Source organism: Amblyomma mixtum, chromosome 10 (genome assembly GCF_055824585.1).
Source record: "Amblyomma mixtum isolate Tamu chromosome 10, ASM5582458v1, whole genome shotgun sequence".
NCBI lineage: Eukaryota > Metazoa > Arthropoda > Arachnida > Ixodida > Ixodidae > Amblyomma > Amblyomma mixtum.
Window position 1 is genome coordinate 151,371,993 of NC_143021.1, and position 22,760 is coordinate 151,394,752.

Genomic DNA, 22,760 nt, shown 5'->3' on the forward strand with positions numbered 1-22,760 from the left:
GGATGGTCTTGAACGCGTGATTTTTTATGCCAGTCGCACTTTATTCGGTTCCGAAGTGAACTATTCCACGAAGGAATACGAATGTCTGGCTGTGCTGCGGGCCGTTACGAAATTTCATCCGTACTTGTATGCCCGTCCATTTCGGGTTGTGAGCGACCTTCATTCACTGTGTTGGCTGGCTAGTCTGAAAGATCTCTCGGGGCGGCTCGCCCGACAGAGGCTTCGGTAACAAGAATTCGATGTCACGATCGTGCACAGGTGCGGCCAGAAACACAGCGATGCTAACTATCTATCCGGCGCTTCTATTCCTTGCCCAACGTCCAAGTCCGACGACGATTCCGCTTTCCTTGGTGCTTTCAGCACGTCCACCCTTGCCCGCCAACAGAGTAGCCGACTCCTTACTCAGTCCCCTTATCGAGTACCTCGAAGGAACCTTATCGAGTACCTCGAGTATCTCATCCTCGACTGCCGCCGCGGTGGCTCAGTGGTTATGGTGCTCGGCTGCTGACCCGAAAGACGCGGGTTCGATCCCGGCCGCGGCGGCTAGAATTTCTTTGGAGGAGAAATTCTTGAGGCCCGTGTACTGTGCGATGTCAGTGCACGTTAAAGAACCCCAGGTGGTCGAAATTTCCGGAGCCCTCCACTACGGCGTCTCTCATAGCCTTAGTCGCTTTGGGACGTTAAACGCCATAAACCATAAACCATCATCCTCGACTCTTCAAGAGCGCACTTTCATCGTTTTGCTTGTGCGATGGTATCCTCTACAAAAATAATTACGGCCCAACGGACACTATCTGCTTGCCGTACCTACAGTGCTTCGTGACGAAGTTCTGCATGCGTGCCACGAGGACCTTTCTTCGGGCCACCTCGGATTTTCCCGCACGTTGGCGCGCATACGCCACAAGTACTACTGGTCAAGGCTTGCTGCGGTTGTCCACCGCTACGTAGGAACCTGTCGTGAGTGCCAGCGCCGGAAGAAGCCGCCGACTAAACCAGCCGGGCTCCTGCAGCCGATCGATCCTCCGCGCCTCCCATTTCAGCAGGTCGGCACGGACTTACTCGGCACATTTCCGGAGTCTTCCATGGGTAACCGGTATATTGCTGTTGCCACTGACTATCTTAGCTGCTACTTTGAGACCAAGGCCCTTCCCCGTGGTACCGCAGCCGAAGTTGAGCATTTATTCATTCAGAACGCTGTGCTTCGTCACGGAGCCCCTACAGTCGTATTAACTGACAGGGAAACGCGTTTACGTCGGTGTGAGGACTCTGTGAGAGATTGCAGGTCTTATTTTCAACAAACATAAAAGTACAAACAATAAACGAGGCGGCTTTTAACGGAAAGGAAACCAATTACAATATGAGCGAGAAGAAAGGAAAGGAACAAGAGAACAACGCAACAATACACGGGAAAAACACATGGGGGAACAGAACAAAGTGCTTATGATAAATGCAGGAAAAAGAGTCAAAGAGGAAAGTTCACACTACTTGTCTTATTTGAGCAACGAGCGGGGAGGACTGGCTGGGTGTCGGGCAGTCAAGGAGTCTCTTGGCGTTCCAACGTCGATGAAACGCTACCGCAGCGTCAGCGTTCGTGGGCACCCGGCACGGTTCCCAGGTCTGGTATCCCGGAAAAAGGTCACGTAGGCGCCCGAAGCGGCCTATGTAGAGCAGCTGACGGATGGACGGAGAAGAGTGGCGCCTGGGCCTGGTGGTTGAGGCTCTCGACGATGGATGTCCAGGTCTGGTGGCCCGGACGTCTGCGGCTAAGGCCCAAGCCCGGAACTCGGGGAGCCAGCAGAACTCGTCCACGTCCGTCGCCCACCGCGCTCTTCTCTTCTCTGCCACGTAATCCTCTTCGACCTGCCCCGCGTTCCCCTCCGCACGCGCTCCTCGTGCTTTGTCTTCTTCTCCTCACGAACGCCGCTGGGTGGCGCTATCTCCTTACAGAAGGCCCCCTCTTCGGAAGTTTTTTCCAAGGGAAAGAACTCAACTTCAGGAGAGCGACACCAGACGCGTTCGACGATCGCAACACAGAACACCGCACCACAGCGCGCACACTACACACCACACACAATACGACGGTCGTCAATGTTCGAAGCGTTCACAGACCTTCGCACACACAGCACAGAGAGCACATGGAAAGTCAACGTAAAGCGTCCATAGAGGGCGAAGAAACACGGAAAACATAAAAAGTAGATAGCCGACACTCAAAAACAAACATGAACAAACAAAAACAATTCCAACAATAGGTGTGGGCTACATTCTTCCGTATTCCATTGTTCCCATCAAACCACATCACCGTCGCGAGAACTTTTCCGGCTAATACTTCCGTTTTCCTTTGTGAAACCGTTTTCTCCACACCGACCTCAGTTTCCACCATGATTTTACATGTTCCCGTCCTATGATGTTATTCACTCTGTTCTCCCTTGCCTTCGACACAGTCTGCTGACACATGTCACACGATCTGACATAACTCTTAATGTCAGCCTGTACACCGGGCCAGTAAAACTCAGTGAGCACCCTAGCTATTGTTTGCCGTATTCCATGATGTCCGGATAATGCACTCTTATGTGCCAACTTAAGAACTTGCGTGCGTAAGCCCTTCGGTACCACCGCTTGCTCAACGACTTGGCCGGGACACACTTGGTACGACCGGAAAAGAACACCGTCATCTGTATCAAAGGAGTGGGCGGTCTGTCCCTTGCCATGAAATATTTGCCCCAACTTCCTGCGACACACCTCTAAGGTCGGGTCTTCTTCCTGTTTGAGGCGAAACTCCGGCCGTGACAAGTGGAGTGTGTTCAGAGTGGGGCTTTTACTACTCTCTGAAACCTTTGCTGTCACCATAAGGGAAGGAACATCGACCGCACCCGTCATGGCAAGGGAAACTGCCTGATCAGTGAGAACTGGCGGGTCAACCGAGAATGGAGGTTTAGCGCCAGGGACATTGCCTATTATGATGTCGTACAGGGGTGTAGATAAACACCGCGCGATGGCCTTACCCGAAAAGTATGGTGAGGAAATCACCACCTCCGCTTCCGGAACTTCTACACGGGTCCCATTGGCCAAGAATAATGTAGCCTGTTTCCCTGTAAGCGCCGCTGCCGGTACAAGGGACTCACGCACAACAATACCGGTGCTGCCCGTATCCCGTAATACCGAACCATGCTGGCCGAACACCTCACCGTGCGCCACGGGCATAGCAGTTTCCACCGGGTTGGAAGGACAGACCATCTCCCCCAACTGGCCCTCTACGCGCGTTACCACTGCAGTGCTATCGGGATGTGAATATCGAGATGTCATGCAACAGGCGGACTCCTCACGGTGTCCTGGCCTCTTAGCTTTGCATGACTGGGCATCATGTCCTACCTCGCGGCACCAGGTGCAATACGATTGCTTTGGCTTCGTCCGACAATCCGCCGCCTTGTGCCCAGTCTTCTCGCAAAGAAAACACCGCAGGCGAGATTGTGAACCTGAAACCTCGTCCTTGGCTTTATTCATCGTATGCTCCCCCTGTTCTTTGAAGAACAACAAGTTATTTTGCCGCTGTGCTTCGAGAAAATGATCGGCAGCCTCCGCCAGCTTGGAAACTGTCTTGCCCTCCCGCTCACGTAAGAAAAGGGCTAAACGAGAATGACAGTTGTTCAGAAATTGTTCGCTCACGACCATCTCGCGAACCACCTCAAAAGTGCGGCCTGCTCCCCGCATCTCGACCCAACGGTCAAAGAAGCTAAACAACCTGGCAGCATATTGCGAGGCCGTTTCTCCATCCTGGGGCTTGCTCTGGCGAAACTTCTCTCGGTATCCTTCCGCGGTGAACCTAAACCTCTGAAGCAAGGCAAGCTTCGCTTTGTCATAATCCACGGAATCCTCAGGCGAGAGCCGACCGAAGACCCTAAGTGCTTCGCCGCCAAGGCACAAGCTCAACGCCGTTGCCCACTTTTCTTTTGGCCAACCCTGCCCCGTGGCCACATGCTCAAACCTCTTTAAGTAGGCATCGAGGTCATCCCGCGCTTCATTGAACTGTGGGATGAGGCTGTGCGGGTTAATGGAGCTGGTCGATGAGACGCTACGCTCTCCACGGTCACTCGGAGGATTTGCGCCACCCTCCATGAGCCTTATTTGTAGCTGCAAGTTCCGCGCCTCTAACTCCAAGCGTTCCTTCGCAGCCTCTCGCTCCGCCTCTAAATTCCGTGCCTCTAACTCCAATTTTTGCTTCGCAGCTTCACGCTCAGCCTCTAAATTCCGTGCCTCTAATTCCAATTTCTGCTTCGCAGCTTCACGCTCCGCCTCTAAATTCCGTGCCTCTAATTCCAATTTCTGCTTAGCAGCTTCACGCTCCGCGGCTCTCTCTTCCCGTGCCTTACGAAGCTCGTCCTCCACCCACGCTCGTAACTCCGCGCCGCACAAGCCCATGCGCTCGCCCAAAGCAACCAAATCTGAAGCGCTCATATTGTTCCTAAATTAACACAACATGCAAATAAATAAAAACCGACCTCGTCCTGTCGTAGTGGACGCCAAATTTGTGAGGACTCTGTGAGAGATTGCAGGTCTTATTTTCAACAAACATAAAAGTACAAACAATAAACGAGGCGGCTTTTAACGGAAAGGAAACCAATTACAATATGAGCGAGAAGAAAGGAAAGGAACAAGAGAACAACGCAACAATACACGGGAAAAACACATGGGGGAACAGAACAAAGTGCTTATGATAAATGCAGGAAAAAGAGTCAAAGAGGAAAGTTCACACTACTTGTCTTATTTGAGCAACGAGCGGGGAGGACTGGCTGGGTGTCGGGCAGTCAAGGAGTCTCTTGGCGTTCCAACGTCGATGAAACGCTACCGCAGCGTCAGCGTTCGTGGGCACCCGGCACGGTTCCCAGGTCTGGTATCCCGGAAAAAGGTCACGTAGGCGCCCGAAGCGGCCTATGTAGAGCAGCTGACGGATGGACGGAGAAGAGTGGCGCCTGGGCCTGGTGGTTGAGGCTCTCGACGATGGATGTCCAGGTCTGGTGGCCCGGACGTCTGCGGCTAAGGCCCAAGCCCGGAACTCGGGGAGCCAGCAGAACTCGTCCACGTCCGTCGCCCACCGCGCTCTTCTCTTCTCTGCCACGTAATCCTCTTCGACCTGCCCCGCGTTCCCCTCCGCACGCGCTCCTCGTGCTTTGTCTTCTTCTCCTCACGAACGCCGCTGGGTGGCGCTATCTCCTTACAGTCGGCACTTACGAGCGAGGTACTTCGACTCAGTGGCACCAGCCGTCGAACGACAATAGCTTACCATTAGTAAACGAACGGACTGACTGAGCGGCTTAACAAGACAATTGCCGATTTGATTTCGATGTATGTCGACGATGACCATGGGAACTGGGACCGGATACTGCCTTACACCACGTTCGCGTACAACACTGCGCTACGCGAAATGATACGCTTCACTCCGTTCCATTTGGTGCATGCTCGCGAAGCCTTGACCATGCTGGCCGCCATGCTTCTTCCAGATCCTGCTCCGTCTCCTGTCGTGGCCGCTGATCAATTTCTTCGTGTCGCCGAAGCCGCTCACCATCTTGCTCGACAAAGAATCCGGCGCCAACAAAAACGCGACGCCGAGCGTTACGAACTGCGCCGCAGGGCGGTGATTTACACACCTGGTGACCAAGTCTCGGTGTGAAGCCCGATCCATTTACGATGGCGCTCTGAGAACCTTCTTCGCCGTTACTTTGGTCCGTACCAGGTGTTGCGCCACCTTACTGCGGTGACCTACGAGGGGCTCCCTCAAGGAACTGTCCGGTCCTCTTGAAAACCGACGTTCGAAGTAATCCACGTGACGCAAATGAAGCCGTATACACCCGTTAGCTCCTTTCCACGAAGACACTCGCGCTCTTTCCGCCTTACATTTATGTTGTTTCCCCCGCCCGTGCGACATCGAGTCGATGCCTCTTGGCAAGGAGGGGGCCAATGCCACATTGCTGACACTCTGCCGGTGACACCTGGTGGCCGAACCTTAACTCCCAGCGCGTGGCCGAGCGTCTTCTTTGTCTTAAATGAGCTCGGCGGTTCGGCAAGCCTCGCCCCGGAAAACGGCTGTGCTTCCCGTTTTCTGCTTTGTTTGTCGATGAAAATATTAAGTCAATTCTTATTAAATATATTTCCAATCTCATCTCTGGCATTATAAGCCATATTGTAAACAGTGTGTTTGAGAATGGGATATATCCAGATTAACTCAAAATAGCAACAGTCTGCCCAATTCATTAATGTGGAAGTGATCACACAGCCAATAGTTTTCGCCCTATATCAATCCTGCCCGTATTATCAAAAGCTTTTGAAGGTGTCTTAAACTTCAGACTGGAAGGTTTCATAACCAAGCATAAATAATCAATGAGGTGCATCATGGAATCCAAAAAAAAAACAAATTAACCGAAAAGGCATCATTTAACATTAAAAAAGAAATAATAAATAGTATATAACAAAGATGGTTGGTTTGGTTATATGGTGTTTAACGTCCCAAAGCGACTAAGGCTATGAGAGACGCCGTAGTGGAGGGCTCCGGAAGTTTTGACCACCTGGGAAGAGTCTATACAATTGGTAGATTTTAAGGCGGAAGCCTTTAATGCCTCATCGTTGTAAGCAGGAGCTGTCGACAGAAATGTCACGCTTTTCAGATGGTCGAAACGGTCGTGACGTCACAGGGTGCGAATTTCAAACGGGGCCAATTGTACTTTGGCTACTAACCATGCAACCAATTAAAGGGATCGTATTGTGATGCTTTAAGTAAGTTTGACTGAGTTTAGTTAACTGCTTACTTAACCAATTAGTCCAATTAAGCTTTCTAGTGAGACCAGATAAATAAACAAAACCGTGTAAGAAATTGGCCGAGCTTGGGAATCGAACCCCGGTCTCCGGAGTGCGAGTCGAGCACGCTACCACTCCGCCAAGCCAGCTCGATGGTTTGGAATGAACAAAGGTGCGTCTAGTGAATACGGTGTCTTCCCATCTTCCTCCCTTCCCGTTACGGCGAGGTTTAGGTGTCCACCTAGATATGAGAGACAGATACATTTCCTTTCCTCAAGAACCAATTTACTGACGAGCAAGGCGTATTTGTCCGCGTTTCAGATTGGTCCAAATTGTCGTGACGTCACCACGCGCGAATTTTGACGGGTGTCCACCGAAATATGTGACACAATTGATGCGTAATTTCCTTTCCTCAAATACAATTTTAATTTTCTTCACTACGGCCCCTTTTTCTTCTTTCACTCACACTTCCTCCCTTCCTGTACCGTGCCGCTCAAGTGTCCACCGAGACGACAGAGAATTACAGCCCCATTTTCCTTTCCTTAAAAAGCGTTGCGTTCAAAGGGAGGAGGAGGAGAAAAGCATTTATTTAGTAATGTACAGAGATGTGCTCGGGGAGAGGCCCCTAATGGGTCTCACTCCTTACAATACTAGGCGGAGTCCTTCATTCCGGGATGCCGTTGGTCGAGACCGCTACACAAGTCCGCCGAACCAGGGCCTGTTGGGCCGATAGTTCCTGGCAGCTGAGCAGGGCCGCCTCCCAGTCCTCTCGGGTAGGGGAAGGGGTGATTGGGGGGAGAGAAGGATTTTTTCTGCATGCCCAAACCATGTGGAAGGTGTCGGCCACCTCCCCACAGAATGAGCAGCGGCCGTCAAAAGAAGGATTAAAGTGCTTGAGAACCGCCGGGCACAGCAGGGTGTTTGTAAAGAGCCTGAGGAGAATTCGTTCGCCAGCTTTACCCAGTCCTTTCATAGGAATTGGGTATCGCCAGTGTTCGGCACGATAGTGCTCAGTAATTTCTTTAAAAGAAAGGAGAGGGCTGTGATCTGGGTTAAGCTCCTCCCAAGGTAAGCCTGGTGCCCGGTGAGTGAGTGCGCGGGCTGCCTCATGGGCGGCTTCGTTACCTGGCATGCCTTGGTGGCCGGGGACCCATATGATTGAGCGATGAGTTGGATCGCCGTCGCGAGTACTGCGGTGTAAAATTTGGTGAGCGAGTGGAGTGATCCAACCGAACTCAAAGTTACGACAGGCTCCGTGAGAGTCTGTGAGGATGAATTTAGAGTCGGGATGGGAGGCTGCGAGGGCGATCGCCACCTCCTCCGCATGCGTTAAGTTGGGCGCTCTGAACGAGAGGCCGTCCACCTGTTTTCCCTCGTGTATGACTGCAGCCGTGTACCATTCCCCCCTGGAGCGGTAGGGGCCTGCAATGTCGACGTAGAAGACGTGTTTCTTTGAGCCATAGTGGCGGTGCAGGGCATTCGCCCCCGCCTGGCGCCGGCCTTTATCGTCCTCCTTGTTCATCTTAGTCGGAAGGGGTCGAACGTAGAGGGCGCTTCTCCATAGTTCTGGCACTCGAACCCGTTCCATGGTATGGTGATCATGTCTGATATGTAACCGGTCCAAGAGGCGGCGAATGGACACGGTCTGGGCGAGACGCGTGTATTGGTTAACGAGATGCGCCTCGCGGAGTTCTCGATAGGTGTTCACCACCCCCAACGCGAGGAGTCGCGCGTTGGAAGTGGATATCGGGAGGTCGAGGGCTCTCTTGAAAATTTTCCGGAGTACAATCTCCAAGTGATCTTAGTCATGTTTCCGTAAGCGGAGGTAAGGAGTCGAGTAGAGTACTCGACTCGTTACGAAGGCATGCGCGAGCCGCATCGCATCCTTACTTCGCAACCCTCCTCGCTTGTTGAAAACGCGGCGAACCATTCGGCCCACCTGGTCGCCGACTTTGCGGAGTTTGGCAAGAGTTGTGTCTGCCTTACGATGTTGATTAATGAAGAGACCGAGTATTCGTAGCTCCTTCGCTTCACGGATGGGGCCGCTTGCGAGAGAAGGGCAACGCATCGCTCCGAACGGGTGGTGGCGTTCCGTGGACTCCGTGGCAGCGCTACAACACGCTGTCGCGTTACACTCCTGAAGGCGAAGCTTAAGCGTCATTAATTGGCAGTTAATTAATGCACCAACAAAATGTGAAGTGAACAATCGCGTCGCAGAATGCAGCACTCAGGCTTTCGCCTTTCACCACTTTAGCCGCTAAAGTTCCTCGTAATTTTTTGGGTATTGAAAAGGCCTTTGATTCGGCAGGCCATGATATATCTTTAACCAAGCTTTACGATTGCGGAATACGAGGTGTTACGTCAGGCCTAATGAGAAGTTATTGAACAAATCCACCCCAATATGTTATAATAGATACTGCACATTTGTCGGCACTGCAAGGGCTCTATGGCGTGTCGCAAGGGTCAATCCTTGTATCGATAATGTTACGAAGAAGACGAAGCTGGCAGTGGCGCGGGACTGAGCACTCGCGCTAGGCCAGCGGCCATTAAATCATCTCTTATCCATCGTTCACCTCGCCTCATTCTTCGGCTGGCCGCCACGTTAGATTTGGTGGAGGTGCTGGGGTCCCTTCATCATCATCCTGGTCACGGAGCTTCGGTGTCCTGCGCCTGCCGGGGACGTCAGTCGTGAGTACCTGGTCCCTGCCTCTGAGTACCTGAGTACCCTGCCTCTCACCCCAGCCCAGTCCCCCGCCCGGACCTCAGGACACGAGGAACCGACGATGTTGACGCGACCATAGTGACCCGACTGACCCAAGACCCTGCCCACACATGAGGACACCTCCCCCCCCCCCCCCCCTGCCCCTGCCGTTCGGTGCGTCCAAGGACCTCGGCCGTCAGCTCCTGGCACCCTACGGCTCGGATGCTTCGTAGACCGGGACTCATCCGCCTATAATCTCATCCACCGTGGCGGCCAGTACTTCATCACCTTGCCACTTTTCTGTCCTGGAAGCCATCGCTGAATCAAGCACCCCTTCGTCCATGTCTTCTTCAGTTTACGATCGGGACGATCGCTCAGTGGCCCCGGGTAATGTTGCGAAGACGACGAAGCTGGCAGTGGCGCGGGACGGAGCTCTCGCGCTAGGCCAGCGGCCATTAAATCATCTCTCAACCATCGTTCACCACGCTTGATTCTTCGGCTGGCCGCCGCGTACAATATTGTTCAATATATACATCAATGACATATGAAGTATACCAAGTTCGCCAAAATTAATCATGTTCGCAGGTGTTACACATTTTTTTCTCTGGCAGATCACTCGTTCCACTTCAGAATGCAGTGATTGTCCCTCTGGGTAGATACTAATAAGTTACGGTTAAATGCCAAAAACTAAATATGCAATCTTTTCACCAATTCAAAAGACTCTATGCTGTAAGTTCCCCATACGTTTCCGCGATACTTCATTACATTGAGTAATGACGCAAACATTCTTGGGATGTATGGTTTCGAAGTAACTTATCCTGGACTACATACGTCAGTTATCTAACGGGGAACTAAACCAAGAAGTTGGCTCTTTGCATAAGATTAAAAACCTTGTTTCGCTTTGGCTAGAAAAAAAATGCTCTATTGCGCCCTGTTCAACTCTCGGCTCTCGCACTGCGCATTGGTCTGGAGAACACCAACAGGCCAAAGTTTTAAAGAATTAATTTTATTTCAGAAGAAAACAGTGAGAATATTTGAAAGCCTTTGTGGCAAGCCTGAATTTCTTCCCAAAAGTGCGCTCTTTCAAAGCACTGAGTAATCAAAGTAAAGCAAGGTTTTATTTCAGACTCTTGCAGTACATTAAGAGCACCAAGCTCTGCACTACAACAAAACCTGAGCAATGTTCACAGTATTCTGTCCGCAGAGGACACAGAAGAACACCTATTACAAGAACAAACTATGCACGGCAACATACAAACTTCCAGATACCTATATTGTTGATTCATGTCGATGTGTTAGTAAATTTTAACAAACCAATGACCAAACATTTTCTAAAAACCCTACTGTTCAAGCATATCTTTATATTTGTGTAATTTTGGACTCTTTCTCTTACTTTACTGTATCTAGAAATATAAGCCTGTTTTCAGTATTACTCACGTTTTTTTAGTAATATTCCCAGAAGTACATGTTTGACTTTGAATATAATTACTTTCGGATATTTTGTCCTTGCAAAGCAATATTATGTTCGTCTATTCTGCAATTATCTTTGTGATCATGCATGGCGCAAATATTTATGTGCGAAAAGATTGTCTTTCTGAGTGCTTTTTTAAAATGTCCCTCTACATGCTCGCTGAATGTTATCCGGAGCGAAAGCCTTTGACAGGCGCTGTAGCCTTTAGCTTTCACTCCAGCTTTGTGTAACGGAAAGGAAAAAATAAAGAGAAAGGAAGAAAATCGGAATATGCGGTACTCTACCAAGTTGCATGCTTGCACTATTCGTTCAAATTAAATGCCACATATGTTCCAGTTTGCTTTTAATATTCATACGTGACAATGTTTTCACTTGTGCACAGAAAGCGAACAACCAAAATTTCAGAATTTCAAAATTTTGCTTCCACACTCGTTTAATCTTATCAGCGAGCTTTACCGCTTGCCTCTCACGACGCACGTCTAAGAGCGCTTACTCGTGTTTCGATATAACGAGAGGTAAGCAAATAGAGACTAAAAGATAAGAGCCTGCCTTAGGCCTTAGAAATGGTAGGGGCTGAAAGCGAGCGAGAGCATTAACCCGGCTGCAGCTTGCCAAGATCGTTACAGCGTTTTAGGTTCACGGCTATTCGACAATAGTTCGAAAACAATCATGAGCAGCTCGCACAAACAAAGCAAGCGACTGCCGGAAGCGGGCAAGGCCAGAAGGGATAACGAGCAGATGAGAGGAATGTATACCACCCTGCAACTAAAAGCAGAGCCGTGCTCGGTCGTAAACTAAAGGTAAACGATAAGGGTGGATGAACGAGAACAGAAACGCTGAAAATAGTTGTTTTTGATGTCTCAACCTTCCACGTGCATGATTTATGAGTTTTGATTGCAGCAAGCCTCCGGTAAAATACCGCACAATACGGCACCAGAAATCGGCCCATACAGGTTCAGAAACCTGAGTAATTCCATCGGGATGTTTGAAGCACCAACCAACGGAGGTCAGTCACATGTTCTACAGCGAATTGCGTCTCTTTTTTTCTGTTCAAGTGGAAAGAATTTTATTAGTTCGTGTATCAGCCTGGTGTCAGCGCAAGGCCCACCGAGTTCCTTAAATGCTGCTGTCCACTGCGCTCTAGCCACACTCCAGGTTTGACTGTTCGAGACAGCGTATTCACTGTAGCCACTTGCGCTCCCGTTCGTAACCAGTCGTCCAGACATGAAGGCCTTTGCAGCATTCCTGTACGTTGTCTTGGGCTCCTTTGCAGGCGCATTGGCTGCAGGCTCGAGCGGTAAGAACTTCTTCAGACTTCCGGTGGCAACTCGCTCCACTTTATTTGCCGTGGTTACAAAATATCCCGAAGGGATATTAATCTTCCTGTAGTTTCATCACCTTTTTGTCATTGTGACTTTCCTTCTTCTTTATTATCTTTTATAAGTGTCGTTTATTCGTGCAATTTTTGTAATTATGTTAAGTGTCTAATTTAGCCTAGAGAGATTTGTTCTCCTTACTCCAAACTTTGCTTTTGCTTCGTGCTTTTAGTTTATTTAGCCTTCTGTTCTAGTGTTTTCACCACTCCTTTACCTCCTTCGCACCTATTATCGTCTTCGTGGAGACTTTTAAAACTGTCATCAAAGAGTTAAATGAATCAACCAACAATTACAGCGCTGTTTACAACTGGCGACAGTGAAGCAGCTTGATGAGATTTCGGCAATGTAAATTATAAAGAGATAGAAGAAGAAAATGATGGCTGTCTGTTTTAAGCGGAATCCCCCAGAAAAGAAATACAAGAATTTGAATACCATATGCTAGCCATTCCGCTTAGCCCAGTTGGTTGAGCGACCTTTCCTGTGAGGTTACGGTCTATGGTTCGAACCTCGAAACAGCACGCATTTTTCAACTATGAAGTTTTGAGGAAGCTGTATGTAACCTTCCTTTTTAACCGTATTGCTACGCAATGTGGGGGTGTTAATGAGTACTTCTTAAAACAAAAATAAATGAGGGCTCAAAGAAAAGTTTAAGAGAATTGACGACACTAGGAGAGTATTCGAGAATTGCACCACCAGCTCTATTTATTTCACGCTGCTTTAAATGCACAGGCGATTCCCAGCGTGGGCTTAAACTTTTGCAGCATGAGCTCTACTTCACGACCAAAGCTGCTAAGACGTTTCAGCTAGGAAGCCTGACCATGAGTTGACCTTGTGAGCCTAAATAAATGAAATAAATAAAATAAAATAAAATAAATATTGCTGCAGAGCGAACCGATAAGGATCCCTAGATTGTGCATGAGAGCACTATGCTGTCCCCGCAGTCAATCACGCCTGGTGTTAAACTGCAATCACTCTCTCGCTCTGCACTGCACGTCGTCGTCTTCATAAACTAATACTACTATCGAACTAACATCGTCGCCAGACCTGCTGACGACCCAGCAATGCAACACCTTGGGCCAACGATATTAAACACATGCTTTCGCCCGTCTACTGGTTTAACTACATTAAAACCCTACAACTTTTCTAGACCTAATTGAAGCCTTAGCTATTTTTGCCTTTCGCAAACGCCTTGTCGGCACGTCAGAACTCCGTCCCTTCTTAGCTTGGAACAGAAGCTGGGTCTACCGAGCCCATATCCGTGACAAGAGCTTCCCGAACGTCGCCGCGAGCGCGAACAACGACAGCGTGAAGATTCGGAGTTGCCCTCCAGTGAAGTCCAGCGAAAGCTTCAACGGCCACATGGGCCTGTCGGGGAAGCTCGGGTTTCCGACAAGATGAGACCGCAGGGCTGGGATCAGGAAACATGTGCCTATGTATACAGCTGAATCCACTAGAAGCAAGAGAGAGGTGAACTATGATTACGGCGTTCGGTTCTTTGTGTGACTTAGCCTGACAGAATGCGGCCAAAGGAGGCTGGCTAGCCAAGGCGCCCGGACCAGACCCACCGCGTCGGTGATTAGCCATTTTTTTTCACTACCTGCTACTCGTTTGGTCACATAGAGGTCACAGCCAAATGGAATAGGTTCAGTTTATTGGGGTTTAAAGTCCCAAAGCGACTCAGGCTATGAGGGACGCCGTAGAGAAGGGCTCCGGAAAGTTCGACCACCTGGGATTCTTTAACATGCACTGACATCGCACAGTACACGGGCCTCCGGAATTTTGCCTCCATCGAAATTCAGCCGTCGCGGCCGGGATAGAACCCGCGTCCTTCGGGTCAGCAGCCGAGCGCCGTAACCACTGAGCCGCCGCGGCGGGGTCCAAAGGGAGTAAAAAATTGAATAGATTGTTACAGCATACAACCTCCGAGTTTTTTCTTCCAGCTGTCCGTGTCTTGAGCTTCAAAATAACTTTTCGGCGGTAAATTTTTGCAGCTGAAACCTAGTTCTGCAGCTGAGCTAACCGAATCCGCTTTGCTGAGCAGGTCGTTAGCAGGGTTTCTTTGTTATCAAATAACATCAAGCTAATATTTTTTCCAGAGGTTTACAACCTCTGTCGAGTATTCTCAGAACAATGTTCATGAATTACTGGGAAATTTTAGAAATACATTCTTTTACAGCATTCCAAGATCGCAGGTTTTATAAAGGTGAAAAATTCTGCTTTGACACATTTCGAAGAGATCATGCCTCATGCAAAGGCCTTTGTTCTAATCAGATCTAGTTTGTCAGTTCTACGTGCGCTAGCTTATCCTTATGGTATTTTTCCTCCGTTTTCTGCAGGCTCCTGCAAGAGTGTCGACATACCGGACGTGAACAACCTCAAGAAGGTATCCGCACTTGGCAGAACACTGATATGCCGAGACTGAAAGGGCGTAAAAGTATTCAAAAACGACATTCATTGCCTATTTGTTCGAGTAAAGGTATCCGCCGTTGATACTTTTCAAGGCAAAACCAACCACCGACGAACAAGTACCGTATTTACTGAATTCTTACACACCGTTGACTGTAAAGAGCACCCGTTTATGAAGGTGAGGCAAAAAGAAGTGAAATGACTTTGATTGTAACGCGCGCCAGATTTTCGTACCCCGATAAAGAAATACGCCCATGATCCCGCCAGACTGCTACTTGGTGCTTTTGCGCCATTAAAATCAATATAACTAACTAGATATCTACTTGCCTCCGTACAGAAGATCAACTTGTTTCGCGACAACGTAAAAGCCGCGTGTCGCGCTAAAGTCAGGGTCAGCGTTGGCGTGAGTGACAGCAAACGCCAGATGGTCGAAAAGGTGGCAGTTACTAGAAGCTACCACAGAAGGCGCCAGCCGCACAAGTGCCGCCCGGGTTGCCAGTAAGACACACAACCGCTACGTCACGAAGGCACGCTCGTACGGCTTAGGTAACGTAGGCCTTTATATGTATGCCATGTGATCTTCCATATAATGATTGTGGCTGTGAAAGAGGAAACAGTGTTCATGTCTGCACGGGCAGAGAGAACCGCTGTCATGTCATACCCTTAAAGGCAGAGCTCAAGTGCCCCCTGAACATTTTTGAAGCGTTACCTTTTCTTAGCTCGTTCCTTCGCGCGCTCTTCGGCGTCTACAGTACTGACCTTGAAAGCGCGCCAACAGGGTGCGTTCCGATAACCTCTTCGGGCGTTTATCTTTCGACGGGAACTGCGGCGGCGATGACATGCTCGGTGTGGCACTGCCCATCTGCGCCACGGTGTGCTTAGAAGGCCTCCGAACGCAAGGTCGGCTTTTTTTTTTTTAACTCGGCGTCGTAGTGAGCGCCGCGCGTCTTCGCAACTGCCGCTGCCATATCGGCTAAAGTCCAGGTCAGCGCCTTGCTGACGGGACACTTCAAATGCCCCCGAGGCTTCCTGCGGGTAGGCCATATTGATAATATTGATGCGCATGAAGTACCAAGTCACCAGTTTTGTGGCGCCGATGGCAATAGGGTGTTGCCAGGGCAGTTTAGTTTTATATTTGATTGTTCAATAGACGCAAGTAAAGATCACGTGTAGACGTAACAGACAAAGATGGCAACGGCATTTCGCAACACGGACGAGGTTTAATTAAACTAGTCAAGCAGTTATGCACAAGTCTACATAGTAGTGGTTGTAATGAGAACGTTAATGAGAGAAGCAGTAGGGCACAGCAATGGGACACCCCACCATTAACGAAGGAGAAAGTGAAAAAGACTTAGGAGCAATGCAAAGGGAAAAAGCATCCGGTGACAATCAGTTAACAGCAGATTTGTTGCAGAATGGTGAGGAGGCTGTTCTAGAAAATCTAGGCACTCAGTATGCGCAATGTCATATGACCTCGACCGTGCCGGTAGCTTGGAAGTACGCTAACATAATCTTTATCCACTGGAAGGGGAGGTCAAGGACTTACAAAATTAAAGGCAGATCACCTTGCAGTCTGTTGCGTAGAAGCTATTCACTAAACTAATAGCTAAAAGAGTCAGGATAACATTAAACTTCAATCAACCAAATGATCACGAAGGATTTCGTAAAGGCTACTTGACAATAAACCACACTCACACTGTCAATCGGGTGACAGAAAAATGCGGAGGGTATAATCAACCGCTACATATAGCCTTGATAGACTACATTGATAGATTAGATTATAGGTAGATTGATAGATAGATTACTTTGATAGATTAGCCTTGATAGATTCGATAGACAGGGCATTTGGCTCACTAGAAACATCAGCAGTCTTGAAAGATTTGAGGAATCAGTGTGTAGAAGTGCCGTATGTAAAAATACTGAACGATATCTATAACGGCTGCACAGTCAGCAAAGTCCTTCATAACGTAAGCAATAAACTTCTGATAACAAGGATGGGAGACACTATCTAGCCAATGCTATTTACTGACTGAGACAGTATTCACAGGCCAGAATTATAAACAAAGGGGGCTCGGCGGGACATGCAAGGCGAAGGCAAGATATCCGATGATCGTTAATGGTAAAGAAGTGGATGCCTGAAGAAAGTAAGCGTAGCAGGGAACGACAGAGAGTTAGGTGGGTGGTTGAGATTAAGATGTTTGCGGGCATAAAGTTGGCTGCAGCTAGCACAGGACATTGTTAACTGGAGAGATAGGAGAAGCGTTTGTCCTGCAGTGGGGTAGCCAGGGTTACGATGATGATGATGATGATTAGACTCTGACACGCATGTCAGTTTTAGGCGGTTTCTTTTGGAACAAAGGTGCGCGTTAGAGTCAGGCAGATGCGGCAATCAGTGTTTCTGATATTTGTGCGTTCGAAAATTGCATCTGAACCGAGCTACAAGATAAACTCTTTGACCCGTGAGAAATAACGGCATTCGAGTCGGTCACGTATGCCAGCTGGAAGCATAAATTGGGAACCGACGGCATGGAATAAGTACAGAGAGCTTCTATTTCTGTTAAATAAATATATAAATATAACTATAGAATATATAAATATACGAAGTGCCGATAGTGCTCACTCTAAGGTCTTGTTTATCAACAAGGCCGTGCTGACACTACTTATTTTTATACCATTTCTCAGCGCGGTGAAGCATGTCGCCTACATTTAGGCTTGTCATCCTGAAGATTGTTACTGCTGTGCAATAAAGTTGCATGCAGTAAATGCTGCACCGTTTCCAGCTTTTTCAACTGCAAGAGAAAGCGCAAACCAACAGTTTTTACGGAAGGCTATGCTTTGCAAAGTCTGGCGCGAAACAAGCTTGTTACTTTACTTATTTGTTTGCTTATTTTTTATTTTTAATAGTTCGCAGGTTTCCCATTGCTTGTAAATTTTACATCAAAAGTTCTTGTCTTTCTGCCGCAGTGTTTAAGCCAAGTCAGCGGAAGCTGCACTCCTACCCCGGTGAGTGGCTTACGGCACTATGAGTGACTATTGATTAATACCTGTTTTATCGAAAGAATTCGCAGAAAATTTTTATTCCTAACAATCTCACAAAAGCATGAAGCTTCTGTTTAAAACACCGTATTTCTTCAGACGTAATGCTTTAAACAAAAGAATATCCACTTTTTCCCCACTTCTGCAATTCTCAAAACGAGAGCCTGATAATACTCTATATTCGACGCCGTTTTTTTAACGAATTTGCCTGTGCGTTTTCTTTCCAATGTCCTGCGCCGGCCCCCATCGACGCTGTTAAGAAAGTCGTAACGGTAAGGCCTTGAAACAGATTATCACTGCGGTACTTTAAGGAACAGTCTACTGCATGCAAATATTACGCACATAGCTCTTCTGCTTGATAACTCTTTGCACCCAGGTGTGAGAAAAGTCTCCTTAGGACAAATAGCCTCAATTGGGAACGTACAGCTGCAGGAAGCTTTCGTATACAGTCTTTCCATGCAGTGACATTGCCGAAAGGAGTCGCATTTATGGAAGATGCAATACTGGAATCCGGCGTCTAATTACACTTGCAAAGCGAACAAAATGGAGCAGGTCGTGTGACGGAATACTTTAACGGAAAACTCCGCTTCATAGATAGCACCAATGCTACCTTATCTAGCGTGCCTGTTCGCACAGCCTAAGTCCGTGTTCAAAAAATAATCCGCCATTTAACTAAAGTTTGTTTAGTTAGTTTATTGGGGTTTAACGTCCCAAAGCGACTCAGGCTATGAGAGACGCCGTAGTGAAGGGCTCCGGAAATTTCGACCAACTGGGGTTCTTTAAAGTGCACTGTACACGGGCCTCTAGAATTTCGCGTTCATCGAAATTCGGCCGCCGCGGCCGGGATCGAACCCGCGTCTTTCGGGTCAGCAGCCGAGCGCCGTAACCGCTGAGCCACCGGGGCGGGTCATTCAACCAAAGTGAACGCAGGCAAATTTCAAGTACCGCGACCGGCAACCTCTTGCGCTTCGTTTGACATGTTGCCACATTTTCGTACTGTGGCTCAGCGGCACTCGCGAAGTAAGGATGATATGTGGCGATATGATACGTAGCTGGTAGGACGAATCGCTCATACTCCATCCGCGCCAAAAAGTAGTTCTCATTTGGTGAAAGTTATAGCCAGTGGGCCCCGAACACTGAGCGCTTCGCAGCTTCGACCATTTTTGATTCATACCGGCTGCGAAGAAGTGAAAACACACAGAGAAGGAACACGCAAAAACACGGACGAACGCTGCTGGACGAAAGATGTATCAACGACCGGCTAGGGGAGCACCAGAAGAATTTAAAGAACAAAGAGAATGTGCACTTAGTTAAGCACAGCCAGTCACGCGTGACATGTTCGCCACGTTTCGAGAGTGTTCGAATCCTAGGCAGCAGCAAGCATAAAACGGCACGTGAACTCCCGGAGGCCTTTCACATAAAGAAAAGAGGAGATCGTTGCATTAGTGATGCTTCCGTTGGTTTGTACGCTTTAGAATTCAACCTTTTTGCGGCAATATGATAAGATGTTTTCTGATGTTCCTCGGCACGTGGTTGTTATGGTTTTCTTTCTATGGTGCGCACATGCGTGAGCCTTTTTGAGCTCAAAATCTTTTCGCAGTAAACCAGTTGTGAGTGCAGCGTTCGTCCATGTTTTTGCGTGTTGCTTCTCTGTGTGTTTGTGCTTCCTCGTTGCAATATGAATCAAGAATGCTACCAACTTGCCCAAAAACGTGTTTTACTCAAGCTTCGACCATGAACCGTGATGATAGTACTTCGTTTCATACCGCTCTTGGTTTTCGTCTAAACACCCATTGAGGTTTCGAGAAGTACGAATGATACGTGGCGGAGTAATATTGCTTGCCGGCGCACTACTTCTGAAGACCCCATAACGTTCACTATCTAGAAAACGGAGTATATGCAAGTTAAGAAATTTTCCACACTCATGACCGCTTTGCAAATCGTATGTCCGAAAGAAGAACTAAGGCGCCAAAGTAGGAAAAATCTTAGGGCCATGACATTAGGGCGAGAGCACTAGTCCAGTCGGTTCAGATCGAAACAAAATCGTCTTTTGTCGACTGTATGTCAGAGAAGCGCGAGCGCTCCATTGTTGTTGTTGTCCTCTAAATAATGGCGCGCACCCACTGCGGGGGATTGGCCTAGACACAGGCGGCAACTGATAGGTACTCAGAATGTTAAATAAGTAAATAAATGATAGGGAAAAAATAATGGTAATAATGATAATAATAACAATTAGGAAATAAATGAAAGAAATTCAGATGTGTAATTGAAATAAGCTAAACAAATACTGTGAGATCGGTGCCCGCGGCACTGCCCACGCATCGTCGTCTTTTACGGGGCACTAACCCGTGCTTCCCACTGATTCGGATACAATAAATATTCCCTGGCATTATTTTTTTTCCAATATATCGCCATGCCCTTCTTTGAAAAAGTTTTTAAGCGTATTTGATTGCATATATAAGCATATTTTTTTGTTTTTCACCACGATACGTCCATGCATCTGGCTAACTAAGCAAAACTCTTAACTGACTTGCAGTGCATCTACGAGACCCTCAAGGAATTTAACAAGGCTGCCGACGTTGTTGTGGCATATGGTGAAGTATTCTATGAACTCGTCAGCGCTACCAAAAACGACAAAAGCGACGTACGTATGTTGTTGGAAATTGTTTTTTTATAGAAGCAATGTACAACTTATTTTTCTCATAGTAGTGTTTCGGGCTTCAGAAACTTTTTGAGGGTATCAGAGGCTATCTATTTCGGCGGAAATGTATTTTCGTGTTATGCAGCCAAGAAGGAAAATTCGCCTCAGGTGTAGACTTACCAATTCGTAACGAGAAAGAGCAGGCACTTGCTGCCGTACGCCGAAATTTTTCATGTTCAAACATAGGGTTTCTTTATAATTTTCCACGACATGACCACTTTAAGCCCTTATTCTCGTTTTTTTTTTCAAACATAAATCTCCATTTCATAACCATGACGAGACCAGCCTCCTTCGTTGCGGATATTTCGGGTGCGTTACACAGCACATATGTGTAGCTACGTATATTTTTATTCTGCGCCCTCATAACGGTCGATGGCGCTAAGAATACCGCGGAGACCAACTCAAAAAAGGCGTAGAGTGTCATCCCCATCTTTTTTATTTCTCACCGCGACGCTGCACATCAGCAGCGCTCATACGAGTTTGTTTTCTGTAGCCTGAAGTCATCACGCAACCAAGCCTAGTAGAACATTAATCACGTGTCAAGTCAATGGGCTGGCTTAAAAATGCGCGGCAACTGGGAAGTGCTAGGAATTTCTACCAAAGCGCCGTTGAAGCGTAGCTTACTCAACTTGTACGAACTGTGTGTCGCTGCGCACTCCAGCACTCAAAAGCGGCACTCTACGATGGAAGAAGGATCTTCCTCAAAAAAGTTGGCCACAAAAATGGGAGCCACCACACTAGGCAGTAGGTCAAGCCTACCTCCTCTCTTCATCAAAGCGTAATTACTGCATCACATAACGCGGTTGGGAGTTAATATAGCCGCCCTTTTACATTTGTCACTGAGCAAAAAATAGTTTTTGAGGAGAGGAAACGGCACAGTCCCTGTCTCGCCTTCGGTGGATACCCGTACCGCGCCGTAAGGAAAGGGAGGAAGATGGTAGTGAAAGAAACAGAGAAAAAGGCGCCGCAGTGAACTGCTGCGGAATAATTTCGACAACTTGAGGATCTTTAACGTGCGCTGACATCGCAAAGCAGACGGGCGCATACGCGTTTCGCCTCCATCGAAACGCGGCCGCCGTGGTAGTGGCGAAAAACTTTTTTTTAATGCTCAAAGAGAGTTTGGGGGTCAGAAGACTACGCTGCGTGGTCTGTATCCTGTTTAGATCCATATTACTTCTCAAGCGTGCGAACCAGCGCTTGTCCTGAGTCCTCATGTGAAGTCATGTCCATGTTACGCGGGAGCGAAGCGACCCAGAGCATATGGCGCTACAACACCGGTATGTTCTCCGTCCCCTCTGGCATCCATATGTGTTGGATGTGTTAACGGTTTAGCAGGCGGCGCCCAAGAGCCGTCTGCTAGAGCCGCGTATATTGGTTTACGAGGTGGGCCTCCCGCAACTCCTGGTAGGAGTTTACCACTCCCAACGCCTTCAGTTTGGCGTTGGAGGTAGCCACCGGGAGGTCCAGTGCTCGCTTTGTTGCCTTCCTGATGATAGAGTCAATGCGCTCGTCTTGTTGTTTGGTGGTGCATAGGTACGGCATGGTGTCGAGGATCCGGTTGGTCATGAACGCATGGGCGAGCCGTAGCGCGTCCCTGCCCCGCAGACCACCCCGATGTTGGAAACGTGGTGGATCATGTTCGCCTACTTGTTCGCCTACGCGCTAGAGTAGGTCCGGTCTAAGCATGCTATCGATGAACATACCCAGGATCCGGAGCTCTGCCACTTCTCTGATGGGGCCGCACGACAAAGAGACGTGTAGAGACGTGTTGTCCTTGATCACTGATTTGCCCTGACATGTAGAAGATCTGAGTTTGCGGGAACACATTGGAGACAACAGTCGGCAGTATATGCATCGACTATGAAGGCAGCTTGCTGAAGGCGGTCAAGATTGTGCTATCGTCGGCGTAGAGCGCGTGTTTTATGCCCTCCACTTCAGCCAGTTGGCCGGTGAGGTGCATCATGGCGATGTTGGGAAGGAGCGGCGATAGCACCGCCCCTTTGGTGTACCCGGTGTACACATAGCACATAGCGTACTGGCTGTATTCATCGTCCTAGATTCGGAGGAGAGCCTGACGCGCACAGAGAAAGTCTCTGACATAGGCGAAGACCTTCTCCCCGCACTCAGTGATGTTCAATTCAGACAGTATGCTGTTTAACATTGCCAAACTCTCCCTTAAGATTGAGGGTGAGAATGGCCTTGTCATTTTGTTGCATGGCTGTGGGTCTTATTATGTACCTGTGTACGCGGCGTAGGACTTCCTGTGCAGATATGTTCGGGTCT

The 22,760-nt window shown here is 48.5% G+C and overlaps 1 pseudogene; it reads left to right on the top strand.

Annotated features, from left to right (window-relative positions):
- LOC149327382 (uncharacterized) overlaps positions 1-22,148 on the top strand; it is a 59,423-nt pseudogene extending 37,275 nt beyond the window's left edge.
- Positions 22,149-22,760: the final 612 nt, after the last annotated feature.